This window comes from Podarcis melisellensis (assembly GCF_964234715.1).
Source record: "Podarcis melisellensis genome assembly, chromosome: Z".
In the NCBI taxonomy this organism is placed as follows: domain Eukaryota; kingdom Metazoa; phylum Chordata; class Lepidosauria; order Squamata; family Lacertidae; genus Podarcis; species Podarcis melisellensis.
In genome coordinates, this window is record NC_138547.1 from 34,132,991 (window position 1) to 34,153,640 (window position 20,650).

The 20,650-nt window shown below is 42.8% G+C and overlaps 1 long non-coding RNA gene across 1 annotated transcript; it reads left to right on the top strand.

Annotated features, from left to right (window-relative positions):
• Nucleotides 1-892: 892 nt before the first annotated feature.
• On the top strand, nucleotides 893-11,190 carry LOC309362209. The gene is made up of 3 exons (XR_014164878.1): nucleotides 893-942; nucleotides 9,274-9,368; nucleotides 11,048-11,190. It is a non-coding gene; the product is annotated as an uncharacterized lncRNA (long non-coding RNA).
• Nucleotides 11,191-20,650: the final 9,460 nt, after the last annotated feature.

Here is a 20,650-nt window from a genome sequence, read left to right on the forward strand (position 1 = left end):
AAGAGCAAGATGGAATTTTCACATGTGCCAGGATACATAACCCCCAACATTTCACAAATAGAAATAGGGGCATGTATGTCCACTGCAAGGATTCTTGACTAACACTTTACCTCTTGCTGAAGTCTCTAATCCAGAGGTGGAGATCCTGTGCGTCTACAGTTGTTGCTGGACTCCAAATCCTATCAGCCCCAGCCATCAGGAATTGTCAATTAGCAGTATCTGGAGGGCCATAGGTACCCTACCCCTGATGCAATCAATCCTTTATTTTTTATATTAATTTAACTTTGTCTCTCCCTAATTTAAAAGCTATGGTTTGTAATTGTGACTTTAGGACTGAGAAAACGAGAGACCGAGAGAAGTGAACTTGACAGATTTGTCTGTCCCTAAATATCATTAGCTTTGTGTATCCAAATTTTCTTCACAGTTTTCAATATATAATTATTTTCCCATAGGGAGAGCTTACAGACATCATTATTCTTAAAGAAATTATTCTGGCTCCCCAGTTACTTTGCATAGGATCCAAACGGAGCACACAGTTAAGTACTATATGTATTGCCCCAGTAGAAAATGAGAACGGGTGGGTAATGTGCATTGTCTGATTGTTGCATAGTTTCTGATAGTGAGCAAAATGGGGTGGGAGCACTGACAGACCAAGTTTTGGATGTCCAGCAGCTGTTTATGAAATCTGGAAGATATATGAAAAACAAGCATGTTATCTGCATGTGTCATACACATTGTGTGGTTCCTCTTCTCCATCTTTTCTCTTTCAATAAATTGAATAATTTTTCCAGTCATTCCCCTGGGATCCTGGTTGGGAGAAAAAAGTATGACTATTATAGCCCCAAACTTGGTTCATTGTTGATTTTGGGACCATTTTGTTTAAGGTACAGTAGCAGTTTTACATCATGTGCAGGTGCAGAACAGAGGACATACAAGAAACAGGTATGGGCAAAAATAAACCATAACTTCATTAATAGAGGAGAATGCAGGGTTTGCTAGGTGCAGGACAAGGATATCAGAAATGCCACCTGTTTTCTGATTGCAACACTCTGGCCTTCTGCTGGGGCTACCTCCTGGGAATGGCCAGTCTCCACGACACAGGCCAAGCATCTGGGTTCCAGCTGGCAATCTGGGCTGCATAGTGAAAGGCCTAATCCTTTAAGCCATGGCCAAGGTCTACCACACCATCCCCAAGACCCCATAGGCTCCCCCTTTATTAATGACCTTACCCAATGCTTTATTCTGCCCAAGTTGAAACAAAAATAGAGACAAACCTCTAGCAGTGCAACCATCTTTGGCTGAAGGGAAGGTGAAAAACCTTATCCTGGGCCAATTGCGTGTGAGCAATATCCCTTTCTTACCCTGTCAACCAGTAGCCAACAAAGTTCTCAGCAATAAACCTCTCCCTAAAGGGAGACCTGGTATGAATCAAGCAGGGCTCCATCATTGAGGCTCCCTTTTGAGGTCTTGGGAAGCACAGCCTTCTCTGGAAGTCACACAGAACTATGGAAGTTCTCGAATAATCCTGCAAATCCCAGCCAGTTCTAGTGGGTCACTCTGCAAAACACACAAGGTGGCCTCTCCAGGGAAAGATGGTAAAGTGTAACAGAACATCAGGAGAGTTTGCATAGAACTTTTTGATCCAAGAACAAGAGTGTTACTGCCTAATACATAACACAGAGACCCCAGGGCATTGGCATGAAACCACACAATAACATACTTCACCCATGGCCTATTTCATTGAATCTCATAATTGCACAAGATGTAATGTCAGTGCTAGTGTAGCAATGTGCTTGCTTATTGAGGAGCTTAGAGCTGTTTTCCTTGTTGCTTTTGCTAGCAGAATTTGATATTGTAGCATGTAAACAGAAGATATTGATGACACACACAAAAAGCCCTTCTTTTGCAAACCCCTTTCCTCTGTTGTGAAAGGTGCATGCAGTTATGCTTCATTACCATTGCATTAGATGACAGCTTAAAACAGCAGCTGATTTTCTGGGATGGCTTGAATGAATGTCACACTTGGATACCTGATTCAGTTAAGCAATGACTTCTACTTTGCTCTTCGCTGCTTTCCCATTTCCTTTCTACTTCTGATTTTCATTGTCCAAAATGCATCATCCAGTTCCATCGCTATAATATTAGCTGTAAACATGCTGCAGGCAATGAAGGAACAGTTCAGGAATTTCCATTGTAGATCTGCTACTACTCTACATTCCCCTTGCACACACAAAAAGATCTTTGACTTAACTAGGAATGTTTTCAAGAAGTTTTGAATGCAAATTCTGGCTATTCTCAGTTATTAAGAAATGTTGGAACGAAAAGTACTGCAGGTTGCCAGTATTATTCAGCTTTCTTGCAGAGTGCAGCATAGGTCATGTTTATATAAGGCTTATTTTGTGATTTCTTTGTTTTTTTATTGCCACGATACACAAAGATATAAAATCCATTCATTACAGAAGCCTGCTTGTCACTGCCTTTTGTATCTTTACCCTGTCAAGCCTCTTGGAATCAGATGAAACGATATTTGAGATCAGGAACATCATTAAGAGCGGGCATTTCAGACTAAAGATTCTATAGAGAAGACATGCAGTTTCCCATGGCAACAACTCTTGATGTCTTTTTGCAGCAGTAACACCTCACTTCATTTAAGAACACATAATCATATGTTTGAAATGGCTGCATGATATATCTCCCTGAATTCCTAAAAATGTAAGGTGTTGTCACACTGCAGTTCATGTGGCTGCCAACGGGTGGACCCATGAACTGCAGCATGAAGAGGAAGAAGAGGAAGAAGAGGAAGAAGAGGAAGAGGAAGAAGAGTTTGGATTTTGTACCCTGCTTTATCACTACCCGAAGGAGTCTCAAAGTGGCTAACATTCTCTTTTCCCTTCCTCCCCCACAACAAACACTCTGTGAGGTGAGTGGGGCTGAGAGACTTCAGAGAAGTGTGACTGGCCCAAGGTCACCCAGCAGCTGCATGTGGAGGAGCGGAGACGTGAACCCAGTTCCCCAGATTACAAGACTCTTAACCACTACACCACACTGGCTCTCCACAGCATGCCAACAGCAGGCAGGACAGGTGAGTAAAGCAGGCAGGTCTGTGGCCCAGATGGCCTTCCCCTGTTCCCTGTGTTGTCACCACCACCACCACCACCAGCCAACCTGCTTGAAGGCATGCACAATAAGAAAGCCCAGGGTCTGAATGAGTGGGTAACCCAGCTCAGCAAGGACTGCTTATCACTGTTGTAGCCTCCAGCCACAGTTTGCCCCCAGACTCCCTGTTCCTTTACAACTTTCCCTAGTATCAAGATACTGCTGCTTCAGAGGAGAGGGGAGTCAAGAGGGGAAAGCCTTTTGCCCTGTGACACTTCTTTCACACACTTTATTCTCTTGGCAATGTGGAACAAAGAAGAGAAATACTTTCTCTTCTTCATTCTCCTATCCTTTAAGAGGGAACTTGGAACTGGAGCAAATGGTGAGGGGATAGAGAGGGGGGAGTTTGGGGTGAAGAGTGAGGGGCAAATCATTTTTGCTCTGTTTCCATCTCACAATATGTTTTCAAAATCACATTATTTCATATTTATTTAGCCATTTGATTTCAGACTAAAGTAGATTAAGGTTACCTGATTTTTTTCAATGAATCTGGGGACACTTTTCAACTTCAATGGATTTTGTATGGGGACTGATTTGTAAATCTGGGGACTGTCCCCGGGAAACGGGGACGTCTGGTAACCTTAAAGTAGACGGCACATTAAAATGTGCAGATTCATTTCTGTGTTGTTCATTCATTTAGTAGCAGGCATTGGGTTGGCGATTATGACTGGGACTATGGAGTGCAGGGAGGAGGGTTAAACAACAACAACTCTGATTCTCTATCTTCTCCTGCACACCTTGCCTACAGCACTTTCCCAATTTAAAAAACTTCTAAATAAGAAAAAGAGCAGTCTGCAACAAATAATAAAGCTGAAATAATTGGGAAGAAGCCCCTAAACAAGAGCCATCAAAAAATTAGTTGTGGCTTTTTAAATATATATCTTATATATAGTGAGTCTAGCTGCTGCGACTAGATTTCTAGAGTTTTGTCTCTAGAAATCCCTGTCTGTCCTCACCCCATCCCTGCCGCCGCCACTGTCATCAATATAGCACACTTCAAGTGCATTCCACTTTTTTTTCTAATCAAACTGTTACTATATTCTCTGTCATCTTTAAAGACAGGACACCTTTACCACCTGCAAAATATAACATGCTCTGTCACTTGACTCCAATCAATCCACAACAATCAGATATTCAAGTTGTCAAAATGGAAAGCTGTAGCTTATAACTGCCACTCTTGTTTGGGTGCCAACCTTTACTTTCAAGTTTTTAAGTGTTCCAACTATGCTTCAGTTTAATGGGTTGGTGTTTCTTTTAAGATCTCCAAATGTCTTTCTCAATCTGATTGGTGGGGATTGGTGGTGGTGGTGGGGGAAATCCTTCTCCCTTAAAAAAAAAATCTTTAAAGACTTTTCTCCGAGACGAACGAATGCACCTAATTGTCTGAAAATTGTCACGCTTCATCCTCTTAGTGCATGCCGTTATGCCAGCAAATTTACCCAATTCTGCCAAAATAAAAATGGGAGGTGCCCTAAATGTGAAAATAACCTATCACAAAAATTCATGCACCTATTTGCATGCCCCCACCGGTGCATCACCTCAGAATGGGCTGCTATGCTGGCAATATCCATCCAATTCTTGTTTCATTTCCTTCTTATAGTCAATGGAATTTCCTAAAGCAAGGGTTTACTTTGCAGGGACATTCCAAATACCCAAAATATATGGGCCAAATATTGTTGGGACCTGGAGATAGATTCTCCCCCCTCCACACACACACACAAAATGTGTGTTAAAACTCCTGCATTGTTTTCCATTCATAACATCCTTCAATAAAAAGAATTTTCTCTTGTTTCTTGCTGAACCATCTGTATTTACTCTGCCATGAATGGTGAGGTGATTTCAGCAATACTTTTGCTGTAAACATAAACTCTGCAAACATGAAGAAAAACAGAGTATTTGTTTTGACATTATCCTTTTGGTTCCTCAAATTTTGTGTACTGATTTTAATCTTCGTTTCCCTCTCTCTTTCAAACTCATCATAAGCACACGCACACACAGCAGACATCTTGCTCTCACACATTGGTCTCAGATACAGATTTGTTGTCCTCTTCCCCAAAGTATATGTTTATGCAGGAAGAAGGCAAGGCTAGCTAAGCTCCAACCTTTATGTGTAGACTATGAAAGACTGAAGAGGGACACCAATGCTGTATGCTTCACTGCTTTCACAGTCAATTCCTCTTCCCTGTAAACTTGGAATGGTAGCTCTGGGAGGGGAATTGGGGTCTCCTGATAGCTCTCAGTATCCTTAACATATTGCACTTCCCAACATTCTTTGGGGGAATGCATGACAGTTTAAAGTGGTAAGAAATGGCTTTAAAAGTACAGTGCAGATGGGACCCTAGTAAAGAGTACTCAGCAACATGGACCAGTGACATGACTCAGCATAAAGCAACTTCTATGTTGCTACAATGGTGCCATTAGAGTAGTCCTCTAACGTGGGTGGAAATGTCTCAATTATTGTAACACATACAATATTGTAACACACACTTAGACCCTAAGTGAAGGAACTTTGTTGAGTGGGTTTTCACACTTATGTTTCGGTGGTGCAAGACGTGAAAGCAACTATCCCTAGAATAGAATGCTAAGCCAATTTACTGCTTCTCAGGGGCATTTGCAATTTATCTAATCATTTTTCCCCTCTAATCATTTCCCCCTTTTTTAAAAAAAGAGACGTATAATCAGGAAAGTGTAAGCAGCACTTGGAATTGCTGATTTTTCTTGAGGGTGTATTTGGCCTGCCATAACTCTTTTAGTTAGAGTTGCAAAAGGCCATTCTACTTCTCACTCTATGTTAAAAGCAATCAAACCATGGAGAAATCATTGGTATTTCTCTCCCTCTCTCTCCCTCTGTGTACACACACACAAAACACAGTGACAGCTTTCATGAAGGGTTGATGCCTTTCACACTGTACTTGTAGTTGTGCTTTTAACAGCAGCTGCATTAACTTGTCCAGGAGTAGCCAGGTTAGTTTTTTTGCAGCAAAAACAAGATCCTTGCAACACATTTATGAAAGCATATGCTTTCCTGGAGTGCAGTCCACTTCATGAGATTCATAAAGTGCAACCCTACATTGGCAGGCAGATATTCATATGGTTGGGGTGGGAGATAGAGAAGAGTAGGGTCAGAGGATAATAAAATACAAAAGCAGGGGTTTCATGCATTATATTCAATGAGTGTATGGTATGTTTACCTGTCAACATAACAGTGTACAATGTAACAGTTGCACATCTTTACAAATCAATGTGTTTACAGTTAGTAAACTGTTAGTATCTGTGTTCAGAGTTACATATGAAAAATTGCATAAAAAGCAATTGTATAAAAGCAAAATAGTTACAGTGGTCATTAGCAAAGCAGTGCTGGTGGTAAGAACAAAGGACGTTATCCCCTGTTGGCATTTCTTTTTCCTCTGAGGTCCGTTCCTCTCACTCCCACCATGCATGAAACTGACAGATTCATACATCCTTTGAGGACATTGTTGGAGACAAGCCGGTATGATCTCACTCACCCCTTGCTAGCTTAGTTTGTAGGCAGATATGGGCTTGAATGAACACCCCTTTGATTGTTGGGATCCAATAAGGATGGAAGTCTTGAATAGACCATCGATTGGATTATAGCAGGCAGAGATGAAAATGCATTGATTAATTAAAACAGGAGAGAGAGTTACTGAGCAACAGGGGAACTTTAAAAAATGAAGAACACTGACATATTCCAGCTAGATCTCTATTATGAGATTTGCGAGGGATTCCAGCTGTTGGAATGCATTTATCCATGAGAAATCCGGTGGGGATTTGGAGAAGGATTCAAAATTTCCTTTTGAAAAGCATTACCACTTTGCAGCTGCAACTATTTCCTGTTTGGAGAAGCAGTTGTGATCAGGTCTTTGAGCTCAGCAAAAAGCAACACTGTGTATCCTGATGCAGGTAAACACTTGTTAATTGTCCTGTAGGATGATTTCCCACCCCTCAAAGGAAAGGTATTTTTACAGGCTATTAAAACATCTGAGGAGCTGTAATAAGCATCACCGTACCTATTAACAAGAGAAACAAAAAGCAGTTGAAGCGGCAAAATGAAACTGGTAGTTCTCTTTACTTGAACAATGTCTATAAAAGAACCCAGTGGGAGAGCCAACTTCAAACCAGGGGAAAGGTAGTAATTGCGGGCACAAGCGCTAAACCTTGTCTGTGGTGCCTACACTTTTCCCCAAAGAATGACATAAGAGACCAGAGCATGGGTTCAAATTGGCCACAATTTTATTAAGCCTCAGAAGTGGGAAACTTGGCATAGGCCTTGGCAGGTAATCCTCTCAGCCTGTCTAGCTGAGAATATGCAGGCTGATGAGATCCAGTGAGAGGGGACTGTAAAGCACAAACTTACACAGCATGCCCTTCCACCAACCTCGTCCCGGGAGTTTGACCTACATGCCACCACTCTAGGGCCAGGGACTCCCGGTTTTGCCCTTTAACGGGCCCTGCAAGTACTGCTGCTTGGGAAGGGAGCATGAATGCATCCCCCCCCAACTTGATGATGGACTAAAGGATACCTTGCCAAGGCCTAAAACTGCCAGCCAAGGTCCCTAAGGGCCTCGACATCAAGGGTCCCACAACTGAGGAACAATCACCCATGCTCTGCCATCAAACCCTGCTGTCTACCCAGTCCCTGTCGCAAGTCATGCAGCCAGAGGTCACTACCAAATGGTATCAGATGCACTCTATCCACCCTGAATATGCTGGTCGTATCTGCCCTGATGGTGGGATGTGGGATAGATAATCCGCCGATCTGCTGCATGATATTGCGCATGGCCCTGTTGATTTTTTTCACCACATAATTGATGCGAGAGGGATTGGAAACCCCTCTCCAGCGCAGGCGGAGGAGGAGATTGGACCAGCCGATGCCCATTGCTGGGTACAAGGCATGCACGTTTTCTATATCTGCCCTTGCACCAAGGGTCAGGGCAATGCCTTTTTGTTCAACTAGATCATTTCCCCCCAGGTGCAAAATCAAGACTCTTGAAGGGCCATGCGCTGCCGCGGCCTTACTCAGCATGGGCACAAAGCCCAGCCAATGCATGCCCTGGTGGCCCATCCAATAAATGTGTACCTTGGGTTGAATGTTAAGGTTACAACCCCCATTGCTCCACTGCCCAATGGACAATGCTGTGCCCCACAACCCAGATATTCATGGTGGGCAAACCTGTAAGAAAATTAAATTGCAAGCATTAAGGAGGAGGAGCTGGGATGAATGTAGCTTTTGTAAGCTGCCGAGCGCCAGCGCCCCAGTGTCTTGATGCGGGCAGGGTCCCAACCCTGGACTGCCACTGAAGTGGCAGCCCCGATATGGAAGGAGCGCCCGGAATATTCTTGGGGATCAACTCCATAGGCCGCTATGACTTTGTGCAAGAGTGTCGTGAATTGGGATTGCATCAAAGGACGCGTGTTTGCGTGTATGAAGAAAGGGCCTTTGCACTTGGGCCGAACCCTGAAGAAGGGGCACGTGTCCAGATATGGGCAGGGGCCCTCCTGTTCCCATTGGGGCCAGTGCCAGCATGACCCCTTTTTGCAATTGATCAGTTTTTGAGGACCAAATCCTGACATTCACAGTATCCCCAGAGAACTTAACGTCCGTATCCACCAACCCTGAATGAGGGGCCCCAGCCGCCAAACACTCCCCAATGCGCATGGCACCAAAGAAGGCTAGGGAGAATGCTGCATGAAATAGATGTGTTTCAAAATTTGATCAGCAGATCTCTGGTAATTTTTTCCAAATTAGTTTGAGTGTGTCGATAGTATGGGCTTCCTGCCATCCTGATGTGGGGGAATGATGCGACGCCAGCCAGCCAGCAGCTTCTTGACATGGAAGCTGTCGCAGGGGTCCTGCCAACGAAGGAATTTACAAAAGAATGAGATAGCTGCCCTGTAAAGCATTATAGTTTTAATGGCAAGGCCCTTGCGCTTTAGGAGAACCAGGAATTGAAGCACCTCCTCCTCGGAAAGCGCGCCATGCTATGGAGCCAGAAAAACGCCCGAAGGTGTCCCAGGCCCTGGAATAGGAATGTCTAGTGGAGGGTGCGAATGCTGACAATACTCCCTGGTTTACTTCTTGCTTCCAATCTCCCACAGATTGTCTGGGAAGGCGGCTGGGGTCTGGACTGCCTCTGGTGCCAGCTCGCAGAAACGCTCCATCTGGAAATGAGATATGGTAGTGCATCAGCAATGTAAGCCTATAAGCTTGGCAGAAATCCACCTAGTTCTGATGGGAAATCAGTCTTCTGTCTTTGGCGATCTTTGGCAGCTGAGTAAGATTGCCTTCCGAAAACACGGTCTTAATGGTGTGTCAATAAGCGACTGTGGAGGCCAATTCTGGATCCACATGTCCTTCCACAGTGGGGACATAGGATTCCAGGTGGGAGTTAATCACGGTGAGGATTTACCAAATGTGCCTTCCTCTTAGCTCATTTCTCCCTTTCGTCCTGAGTTTGAGGTAGAGGCTATTATCCAATTGGAGTGCTAGCAGGCCACTGTTTCCTAATTATCCATGCTTATACTGCATTTTTAAAGATTTGCCTTGAGAGCATCTTTAAACCTCTTTTGTTGTCCACCAGTATTTCATTTTCCATTATTAAGTTGGGAATAGAGGAGTTGCTTTGGAAGACAATAATCAGGCATCCAAACCACATGACCAGTCCAAAAAAGATGATGTTGAACAATCATTGCTCTGACACTGGTGATCTTTGCTTCTTCCAATACACTGACATTAGTTCCCCTGTCTTCCAAAGTGATGTGTAAAAAAATTTCGGAGACACCATTGATGGGATTTTTCGAGGCGTTGGAGATGGAAATCAGTATCTATCCCAGATGAATAAGTCTAGCTAAAGTTGATGAAAGTTAGGATAGAGTGATCCTTTCAACTACATATGAATAGCACACTGTGCAGTAAAAATATTTCAGGGAAACTAAAGAACAGTTTCTTCTCCTTCTTCTAGTTATGGTCATTATCATTATTATCACATTTTATTATCTGCCATTCATCCCAAGATCCCAGGGTGGGTTAGGACAATTAAAATGCTGTGTCTTACATGTTTCAGTTTGTTGGGTTTTTTTTGCTAGATTGGAGGTCACCAATGTGCATAGCTGTCAAATTTTCCCTTTTCTTGCAAGGAATCCTATTTGGAATAAGGGAATTTCCCTTTTAGAAAGGGAAACATTGACAGCTATGCCAATGTGGCAACTGAGTACCTCCTGCCAGTACCTCCTGTGGTACCGGTATGTGGTCACAGTAAAATATCCCCTTAAAATCTACAACATGCAAGAGATTGATAGCTCTCCCTTCTCAGTTCCTGTTTGCACTAGCTCAGTCTCTCCTATCCTGAACATGCTCACATTTCATTGGACACCCACCCGCCCATCCATTTTGAACAGAGAGGAGGTGCAAATAGCTTATCTCTGAGCAGCTGATGCAGGTGTCTTTTACACCTTGATTGAGGAGATGGGGAAACATCTGCATTGTTGTTTTTTATTGTGTCTCTTTTCCTGCTGGTTTTAGATGCAGAAGGCATTTTGTGCTATCCATTTTGCGACACTCAGGGCACTTTCCCATAACATGTGCTCTAAATACCTGTCTTTGCAAATCACATCCCTTGAAACCATAACCCATTCATCTGTAGACGGGTGTACAAAGGTTTGTGACATCTTTTGAAATAGTCACTGGCGATTTCCTCCCACTGTGGGTCAGGGAGAGTGAGGAGAAAGCCCTTTAAGGTTTTTTGTTTTTTTAAAATCATAATCGTTGTTACTTAGGTTCTGAGGTTTTGAAGTTAAGGATCTAGTAAATGTACAAAATGCTTTGGGTTCACAAAAGTGAAGGGGAACTTGTAAAATACTTCATCAACTGCAGATACTGCTCAAGCCACCTCCTTGAGGGGAAAAACGCACATCAGAGCCCTTTTGAAGAGTCTACATTCAGCAATCCTGATATATGATGAGTGAACATAAGGCAGCAAACAAATCTGTTCTGTGAACTTTCCGAACAACAGATTAAACATAATCTCTTTATGGGTATAATTTTTTTAATCTCACCATTAAAATGAAATGTAGCTACAGCCTTTTGGTCTTTGTTTCTACTTTTAACACAAAACCACAAAGAAGAAAGAAGAAGAAATGAGGCCTGTGTATGTGTCTGCGTGTATATACACCTCAGATGTGCTCCCCTCATTATGAACATGCCCCCCCACCCCCCGCATTTCAACCTGATCAAGAGCTGGAAAAAATTTAAATGCAGTCTTTGATAGAAAGATAGATAGATGTGACACGGTACAGACAAAATGCTATATCTAAGGTGAATTTGCCTAATTTGCCCTTTTTAAAGCAATATATTAGCCAAAACACAACCTTCCTTCACAATTTGCACTGCTGTGGATTTTGCAATGCTGTGCTTCAGTAATGTGTATAAAGATGTATATGCCAGACTAAAATGTGCATATAACTGCATATATTACTGAACATATAATAAAATATGCAATAAATTACGGGGAACTGTTTTTTGCCAAAAAAAAAAGATTGCATATAAAAATATGTCTAGTAGGAGAAATTTGCACAAATATGCAGGTGAATCCTCATGATGAAGACTTTTAAAAAGAAGTCTACAAATTGATGGGGATCAGAAGATCAGAAAAATGAGAAATCGAAACATTCACCCGTCCCTAATCTCAGGCTTCCACATTCTCATTTGCCTTCTTGATTGGGAGCAACTATAGTTTGCTCCATTCAGACATCTGAAAAATCCATTGACTATTCCACTGTAAAGTGAAAAATATGCATATACAAGGTTTATCTTGCCATTAGGCAAACTAAGCAAGCTGCCTCCAGTTGAATGTTAATTATTTGTTGTCAGGGAGGAGGAGCTTTTGGGGAGTTTTCTCTGAGGGATGGCAAAATACCCTGATTAGCCTTGGATATTTTGTACCCTGATTTGGTAGGAGAAGGGCTGCCATTTGCTGCTCTGCCTCAGGCAGCAAAGTGCCTGGGGTTGGCTTTGTATGCATGTGGGCTCCTCCAGATCAACTGTGTTCATCATTCGTCCTAATTTGCTTGCACAAGGTTCATGTAGAGATTAGACTAGGTGTGGTCTTTATTGAGAATTCCTTCTAATTTGCTTGTGGGATATTTCTATATATTCCCATTAATCATTTGCTCATTCCATACTTTTACGTTTATTTCCCCATTGTTTTCCTAACTGCAAAAAGTCATTGTTCTTTGTTTGTTTGTTTGTAAAAAGTGGACTTGTTGCATTAGGGCAATCCAACACTTTAATTCATTTTTAATTGCACAAACCTAAATTCCGGGTGCGTGCATGTATCTATCCTCAAAATAATGAGTCTGGGGGGCACACTATGTATGTCTGTACATAAAAAGCAGCCTTGTGTTGAGTATAGTTCCTTCATGTCTGACTGGCAGACACTCTCCAAGGTTTCAGACAGAATTTCCCCCCAGCCCTATTTGGAGATGCTGGAGATTGAACCAGAGGCTCTTTGCATACAGTGCTGATCTCCTGGATTTGCACTTGATAAAGCTACAATTACGTAAGTTCAAGTCCCTTTGTTTAGTATCTCTTGCAGCTCTGCACATCCAAGGAATTGAGGCTGTATTCATTTTTTATCTAATTTGGGCTAAGCCAGCCAAAGTACGAGCCTCATGAATAGCTCCTCTCCTGCAATGAACAAGCACCAATGAGCATTTCAAGGCTGTAGTTTAGAGGAGCAACACAAATGCAATGCATTTTTCCCCTAATGAGATTTTCTGATTTCTTTCAACATTTTTGATCCTCTCTTCTTCTTTTCCCAAGTAACAAAAAAATAAATAAAATACAATCAACTGGAACAAGCTAGTGTCTGAGCAGCATTTCACAGTTATTCAGAATTATGAATTCTGACTGACTACCAGATGCTAAATCAGTGGAAACTGCCTATACAATGATTGCCAATTGAGCAACAAACCTCTTCAAAGTGGTTTGGATCTCTTTTCAGCAAAACTGTTCAATCTATTTAATGCCGCCACTGCATTACCCAAGATGTACAGCAGTTTTCTATTTACTGGAACGCTCGCAGCATTATATCACTCGCTTGTGAACTCTATCTAAATTAACACCCACCTCTTGCTGTTACACCTCGAGGAAAGAAACATTTACTTCCTTCCCAGCCTTTTGAAAATACAAAAGGGGGGCAGGGAGGGAGGAAGAGAGAGAGAGGAAGGATATAAATAACAAACATCAATAGCGTGTTTAAGGAATATTTTAAAATTCGCTTGCTGAATTGAGAGGGGGGAGAGAGAAAAAACATGACTGCAAACATGATTCTGTTCTTCCAAGAAATTGGTTTTATGTTGATTGTTGCCAGCTTTCTCTTTGTGCTTCGGATAAAATCTTGAGAACAGAACAATCCTGAAGAGCGGAGAATGTGGCAATCGAGGAGCCTGCTGATAAGGGAGCATCTCCTGGGAAGCAGCATTAGGGTGAGTTTATACACAATCAAGATGTGTGCAGTTATCTCCTTGTTCTTTGTCACCTGGGTTCTGGAAAAGACAACTGTGGATTTTGATTTAAAAGTGCATGCCCTACAAATAGGGAAATATATGCATAGCTTGTTGTTGTTTTTTTGCTTTGCGGTTTTGGGCCAGAAAAAAGCAATCTGGAGTTTAATATTTAATAGCACCCTAAAGAGACCAATAATAAATACTGGTAGGGGGATAGGGAATATCTGGCTTTTCAGATGCTGCTGAAATACAACCCGTTATCCCTGGCTGTTCCCCATGCTGGCTGGGGCATTTATATGTTGATGTCCAACAACAACAGGACCACAGGTTTTCCATCTCTGATCTAGGGATAGAGGAACCTTATTCTTTCTTACGAAAGATAAACTGCACACTTGCCAGAAAAAAAAAGTTCACAAAAGCCTGCCTTACAGCAGGTCTGGCAATTTTTTCATCTACCCTGTTTTTCATCTACCAGCACTGGCTCCTGCACCTGAACCCAAAAGGACTTGCCTGTAAGTCTGTCGCCACTGAAATAAGCATTCTCTTACAGCCAGTAAGAGTACTGTGGTGCACACATCAGTTTTTTCCAGTATACAAAAGTGTACATGGAGCATAAAATATTGGCCATCTTTCTTCTACAATGTCTAGCAGTAGCTCTACATGAGAGTCAATCAAAGGTCTTTCTTCATAACCAGAGATACTGGGGGTTGAACCTAAGAATATCTGGCTCAAAATGTGGCTATCCAGCTACTGTCTGCGGTTGGGTGACTGCAGATATTCCACTTAATCCTAGATTGTACCTGTTTCACTGGCAGAAAGTGAGTTCCCAGGCCTATTTCCCTACATGGTTTGGGCCCAAGTTACCTGAAGAACTGCCGGCACCCATATCAACCTCCCATACCCTGAGACCAACATTAGAAGGCTTCCTCAGATGCTCACCAGTTGATGGCCACCGATAATAAGAGCCTTTGTAGCAGTGCCCCCTGCAGTTGTGAACCTTTGTGTCTCTACAATGCTTAATAGGGTTTTGTAGACCTACTTCTTTTCACTGGCTTTTAGTGAGTTGTATATATTGGAGATGTTGTGCTGTGGGTTTTTGAATTTTAATTTGATTAACTTTCTTTATTAGATGAAATTATGGAATTATTCCCCCCCAATCTCCCCACCCCACCCCATTTGTTGTATCTGCTGCAACATTTGCAAACCAATTTTAAATACAGTGGAAACCACCATTGGGAGAAAATATCTCAACAGGTAGGGTACCTATTGATTAATTAAAAAATAATATGCATGCACTATTACTAATAATTCATAATTGTTTTACTTCTGTAGTCCCTCCCTAAATTTCATCACATTGCACATGGGAAAGGGCTGATGGAAGGAAGACAGCAATGAACAAAAACATGTCTAGATTTTCAGGGAAGACGGACTGCTCATGACAGGGAAATATATTCCCATTCTGAACTATGGACTTAATGGTTGTATGGAGGAGCCCCCTCTTAGACAGCTGTGTGTGTCATTGAAATGTTGTAAGTAGAGATAGTGAAGAAATTTGATTCAGCTCGCATTTAAAGGTGAGCATATCTAATTCATGCTTTCTTCCTAACTGTTCCTTTTGAAGTTCTTGCAGCTAGCGGCGCAGATCAGAGACAGCGTCCAGGAGCGCCGAAATCCACAGGAGGGCATTCTGCCTAGTGCCCCCATCCCCTGTGGGTATAGGGCACAGCAGGCAAGGGCAGCCCACCCCCACAATCCTGGGGGGGTAGGGAGGCTATTTACTCCCATCACAGCCTCCTAATTACCCCCTGTAGGTCGGAGAGATGTTATTGTCAGCCATCTTCCGATGCGCCCCTAGTGGCCCCCCCGGTGCTCTTGGACTTCTACCCAAAAAGCCTGACCTGATGGCACCATTAATCAAATGTAGATCCAAAACTGATGTAAAATGTAAAAACTGATAATGTAGATTCAGTGCCGGTACTGCGTGCCCTTGAGTACTTCCTTAAAAAAAACACTGTGTAAATTTACCCGTAGTGTTTTCTAAATATGAATTCATCTTATTGAGTCGCAAGAGGCCAGCAAGACCAGACAGGTTCCTAAGCAACATGCACATATATATATATAATCATTCTGCATGGAACAAAATACGTACAGTGGTACCTCGGGTTACATACGCTTCAGGTTACAGATGCTTCAGGTTACAGACTCCGCTAACCCAGAAAAATTACCTCGGGTTAAGAACTTTGCTTCAGGATGAGAACAGAAATCATGCTACGGCGGCTCGGCAGCAGCAGGAGGCCCCATTAGCTAAAGTGGTGCTTCAGGTTAAGAACAGTTTCAGGTTAAGAATGGACCTCCGGAGCGAATTAAGTACTTAACATGAGGTACCACTGTATTATAAAACTGTATTGTGGTACTTAAGGAACATTTACGAAAGTGCAGAATGCCTTTTGCATTTATCTGTACATATCTGCTGAAATCCCTTCCTGATCAAGATAAAACTGATCCTGGGGGAGGTGGGATTTGGAAACAAATTGGCAGTGCAATTGGGCCAGGATTGTTGTAATTGCTCAAACTGTCTTGCCCTGGTGAGCAACCAGGCCGCCAAATTCTGCACCAGCTGAAGTTTCCAAGCTACAATGTACTCCAAAACTCCAGATGACCCCACTCAGCAGTTTCAAGTTTGCATAGGGGGTAAAATTGAATCTTGAGGAACCATTGAAGGCTCATGGGGCTGTATTTGGATGGACTGGCCAAATTTATGGAGGATAAGGCTATCCGTGGCTACCAGCCACAAAGGCTATGCTCTGCGTCCACTGTCAGAGGTACTATGGTTCTGAATCTCTGCTGCTGGGAAAGTGGGAGTGTTGCTGCACTCAGGTCCTGTTGAGGGTTTCCTAGAGGCATCTGGTTGGCCACTAGATGATGAACTAGATAGGCCTTAGTTCCAGCAGAGATCTTGTTTTCTTTCTTTTTTCTGACAACCCCATAAACTGGAGCTGGTCTTGTAAAAGTCATAATCAATCTTGAATAAATATCATCTTCCTCAGGGTGACAAAGCCAAATCTTCTAAGCCTCTTCTCTGATGGAAGTAAGCTTATTCTCTGACCTTTGCTGTTGCCCTTTACATCCCCCCTCCCAATTATTTCAAATCCCTTTTGCTAGAATAAAGATTACATTCAGGGTATTCAGAGTGTGGGTATGGATGGTTTTATATTGTGGCATGTTCCCTGTGCCTTTCTGGAGCATGTTCCTTTAAGTTTAACATTTGGACTGCTGCCCTAACCCACATTCAGATTGTCAATGAACCATGTAGATGGCTATTGAAATCTTTTGCAGAAAGGCTGATAACTACTTTCATTTATTTATTTTTTTACATAGCAATTATATTTCTTCATGGCACTGCTCTTTTTTCGCATCAGTAATGGGCATAGAATTTTTTTTGGTGAGCTTTATCCATTTTTGTAACAGCATATAGCTGCATGCTGTTTGTGACCTCTGTGTCGATACAGAGTTTGCACTGTTCGGCAGTTTTCCCATCCCACTCTTCACACTTGCTAACAATGGGGGTCAGTGTGTGACAGACCCTGGTGCTACTTAATGCTCCAAACAAGATGATATTGCTTTTCTGTTTGGGCAAGATTACTGCAAGCATTCAACAATGTTGAGGATTTTAATTAGCATGGCGCCCACATTTTTAAAAACCATTCCCTGTCATCTAATAAGAAAAGAAATTGCATTCGAAAATTATTAGAGGGAAGTATTTGAGGAAATTCTCATAGCTGGGGGGGGGAGCAGGGTTTTTGTTTCACTTATGCATCCCTTCGGAGTGCGGGGATTTTGTTGTGTTTACCTGACTTTCAAGGTGACCAAAAGGTGACTGTGGCTGTCCTTTCCTGCACTCTTGATTATTCAGTCTTCTCAGGTGCTCACACAGTTCCTGAAAGCCCAATGACATCCTCAGCTAGGTTTTCCTAAAAGGACAGAGAGGCTGTCTACCATCTGCCTCATAATTGTTAATTGTTGATGGTGGTGAGATTTGCTTCTTCTTCAAAATGTGGTGAGGTTATCCCCCTATTTTTTAAAATGTAAAAGGACATCCTTAAAAATGAAATCAGTGAGTACACATTCTTCAGGCACTTACTAGCCAGGTTACCCAGCACACCATCTGAAACACAACAATCCTTCAAAATTGACATCCGAATTTTACAATGCTGCACTCCAGCCAAGCAATGTGTCCAAAATTGCATAATCTAAAGTTGCTGTTGTTGGCATAAAAAAAATGCATCTATTCATCAAAATTGAAAAAAGGGGGGTATTAGGCAAAATTACATACAAACATGTGTAGAGGATCATAGTAAAATGCTGGTGAGTTTTCACGAGAACTCATTTTCATAAAAATAAAATCTCAAACTGATGTGGAAATGCAGAGAATCATGGACTCATAGAATTGTAGTTGATATGGACACTGAGGGTCATCTAGTCCAACCCCCCTGAAAAGCAGGAATCTCAATTAAAGCAGTCATGGCAGGTGGCCATCCAACCACTGCTTAAGAACTTCCAAGGAAGAAGAGTCTACCACCTTCCAAGGGAGTCTGTTCCACTGTTGAACAGCTCTTACTCTACTTTGCTGTAACTTGAAGCCAATGGCTTGGCTCTTGCCCTCTGGAGCAGGAGGAAACAAGTTTGCACCATCCTCCAGGTGATATCTTCCTCCCTTAAGATATTTGAAGATGGCTATCATCTCCTCTCAGCCACCTGTTATCCAGCTCATGCAACTGTTCCTCATAAGGCTTGTTTTCCAGACCCTTCACCATCTTAGTTTCCTTTGCATACATTCTGAAGTTAAGATGGGGGGGGGGGGGATACAATCTGAGAGAAACTGAAACTGACAGATTTGCCCATCAGATAGCCACATTGCAATTATAGGGTCAGATATAATCTGTATCCACCAAAAATTTTGAAGAGATTTTGAAGCACCGTGTGGTTGAAGCAGAAAAACAGAAGCCTCCTTTGCAGGAGAGAGGGAAAAAAATCAGGAAATTAGAGGACAGGTTCTGGCACAACACTAATTTTAGTGACATTGCAAATGACTGAGGGAAAACATTGAAAGGGGCAAGGCGACAGCCAAAGAAAAATTGCAGTGACAGTTGCTTTCCTTTTTCTAACAGGTCCTTGCTCTTGGGAAAGGCAAGTTGGATTGATCTTACAAACAGATATGGGAAAAGTGGTCAGCTGCCATGTTAAACACTACTGGGGCTGCATTTATCATCCCTTCCCAGATATTCATGAGAGCACATCAGTGAGCTGAGAGCAGAGGAATTTTATGTGATGAATATTTGCCTTCAAGGGCAGGCGGGGACAATCCTCGCGGATTCAGAGGGATAAAGCTGGTGCATTTGCTGCAAACAAGGGCAGGTGAGCAGCACATCAGGGCAGTGAGGATGATAACACAAATGACCTTTCTTAGGCCGGTGACAATAGTCCCATTGCATACAACAGCAGCTCTGTCGGCCGATGCATTGGAGATCACAGCTTCAGCCTGATCTTATGGAAAATCTGGGTCAGACAAACAGTCCTCCCAGCTCAGAGAGGTGAATCAATTATGCGGTGTCACAACCTGAGATATGGAATTACATGGTTAGAGCATGACCTTAACAAAGAGTCATAAATGATATTTGCTGGGGAGTAGGGTGGGGGAATCAACCACATGCAATCTTTGTTTCTTTGAACCAGGACAGAGTACACATATGGGCAAACTGCAGACGAGAGGCTGCTCATTTTTAATGCAGCCCCAACCTCCTTCAAATGCCCCATTATGTCACTCCATCAGAGTTCCTTCCTTCCTATTCACTTCCTCCTTATTTTTCCTGATTTCAAAAAGTTGTTTTCTCTCTACATAGTTTCAGAACTATTAGAATTGTATGTGAAGCAAGCAATCATATTGCCTGTGAGTCCTGGAAGACCTGCTCCCTGCCTTGCAGGCCTTTTCCCACTTGATTTTGGAGTGCAGGGCCCTGACTGACTCCAGCTACAAAAGCTGAGGCTGCTGAACAGACTTTTCCACTGTAGGCAGCAGAGCACAGAAAGAGTTTTCACATAAGCTAATGTGAACATGGGATGTGGGTGGCGCTGTAGTCTAAACCACTGAGCCTCTTGGGCTTGCCAATCAGAAAATTGGCAGTTCAAATCCCCGCAACGGGGTGAGCTCCCATTGCTCAGTCCCAGCTCCTGCTAACCTAGCAGTTTGAAAGCACACCAAAAAGTGCAAGTAGATAAATAGGTACCGCTCCAGTGGCAAGGTAAATGGTGTTTCCGTGCACTGCTCTGGTTTGCCAGAAGCGGCTTAGTCATGCTGACCACATGACCCGGAAAAACTGTCTGCGGACAAACGCCGGCTCCCTTGGCCTGTAAAATGAGATGAGCACCACAACCCCAGAGTCGTCGGCGACTGGACTTAACTGTCAGGGATCCTTTGCCTTTACCTAATGTGAACATATGAGTGGTCAACAGCAAAGGGAAATATGGCTTCATATTAATTTGAACCAGGGCTTTATTCAGCTGGAACTCACTGGAACTCAGTTCTGGCACCTCACAGACAGGCACCATTGCCATTATAAGAGAACAAGGGAGTGTTCATGGTGAGTTCCAGCACCCCCTTTTCTAGAAAAATAGCAGTAATTTGAATGTATTTATTTGAACGTAGTCCCAGTTCCTCAGGTTCAGTTACAGAGAAGCAAAGCAAAATGAACCCAGTTTGGGACAATACGCAACAGATTGAGATCTTTCTGTCCTGAGCCTCTCAATTTAATCATGGGAATGTCCACAAATATTTCTATGGTGTGATAATGGCTGCTCTGCACTGCATGCCTGAACTGGAACCACTCTACTACGGGGTTTTGGCAGCTTTTGACTCCATACGGTTTAGCTTTCTTTTCCCCTAAATGCAGATTGCCTGATGGCGTGTAAGATA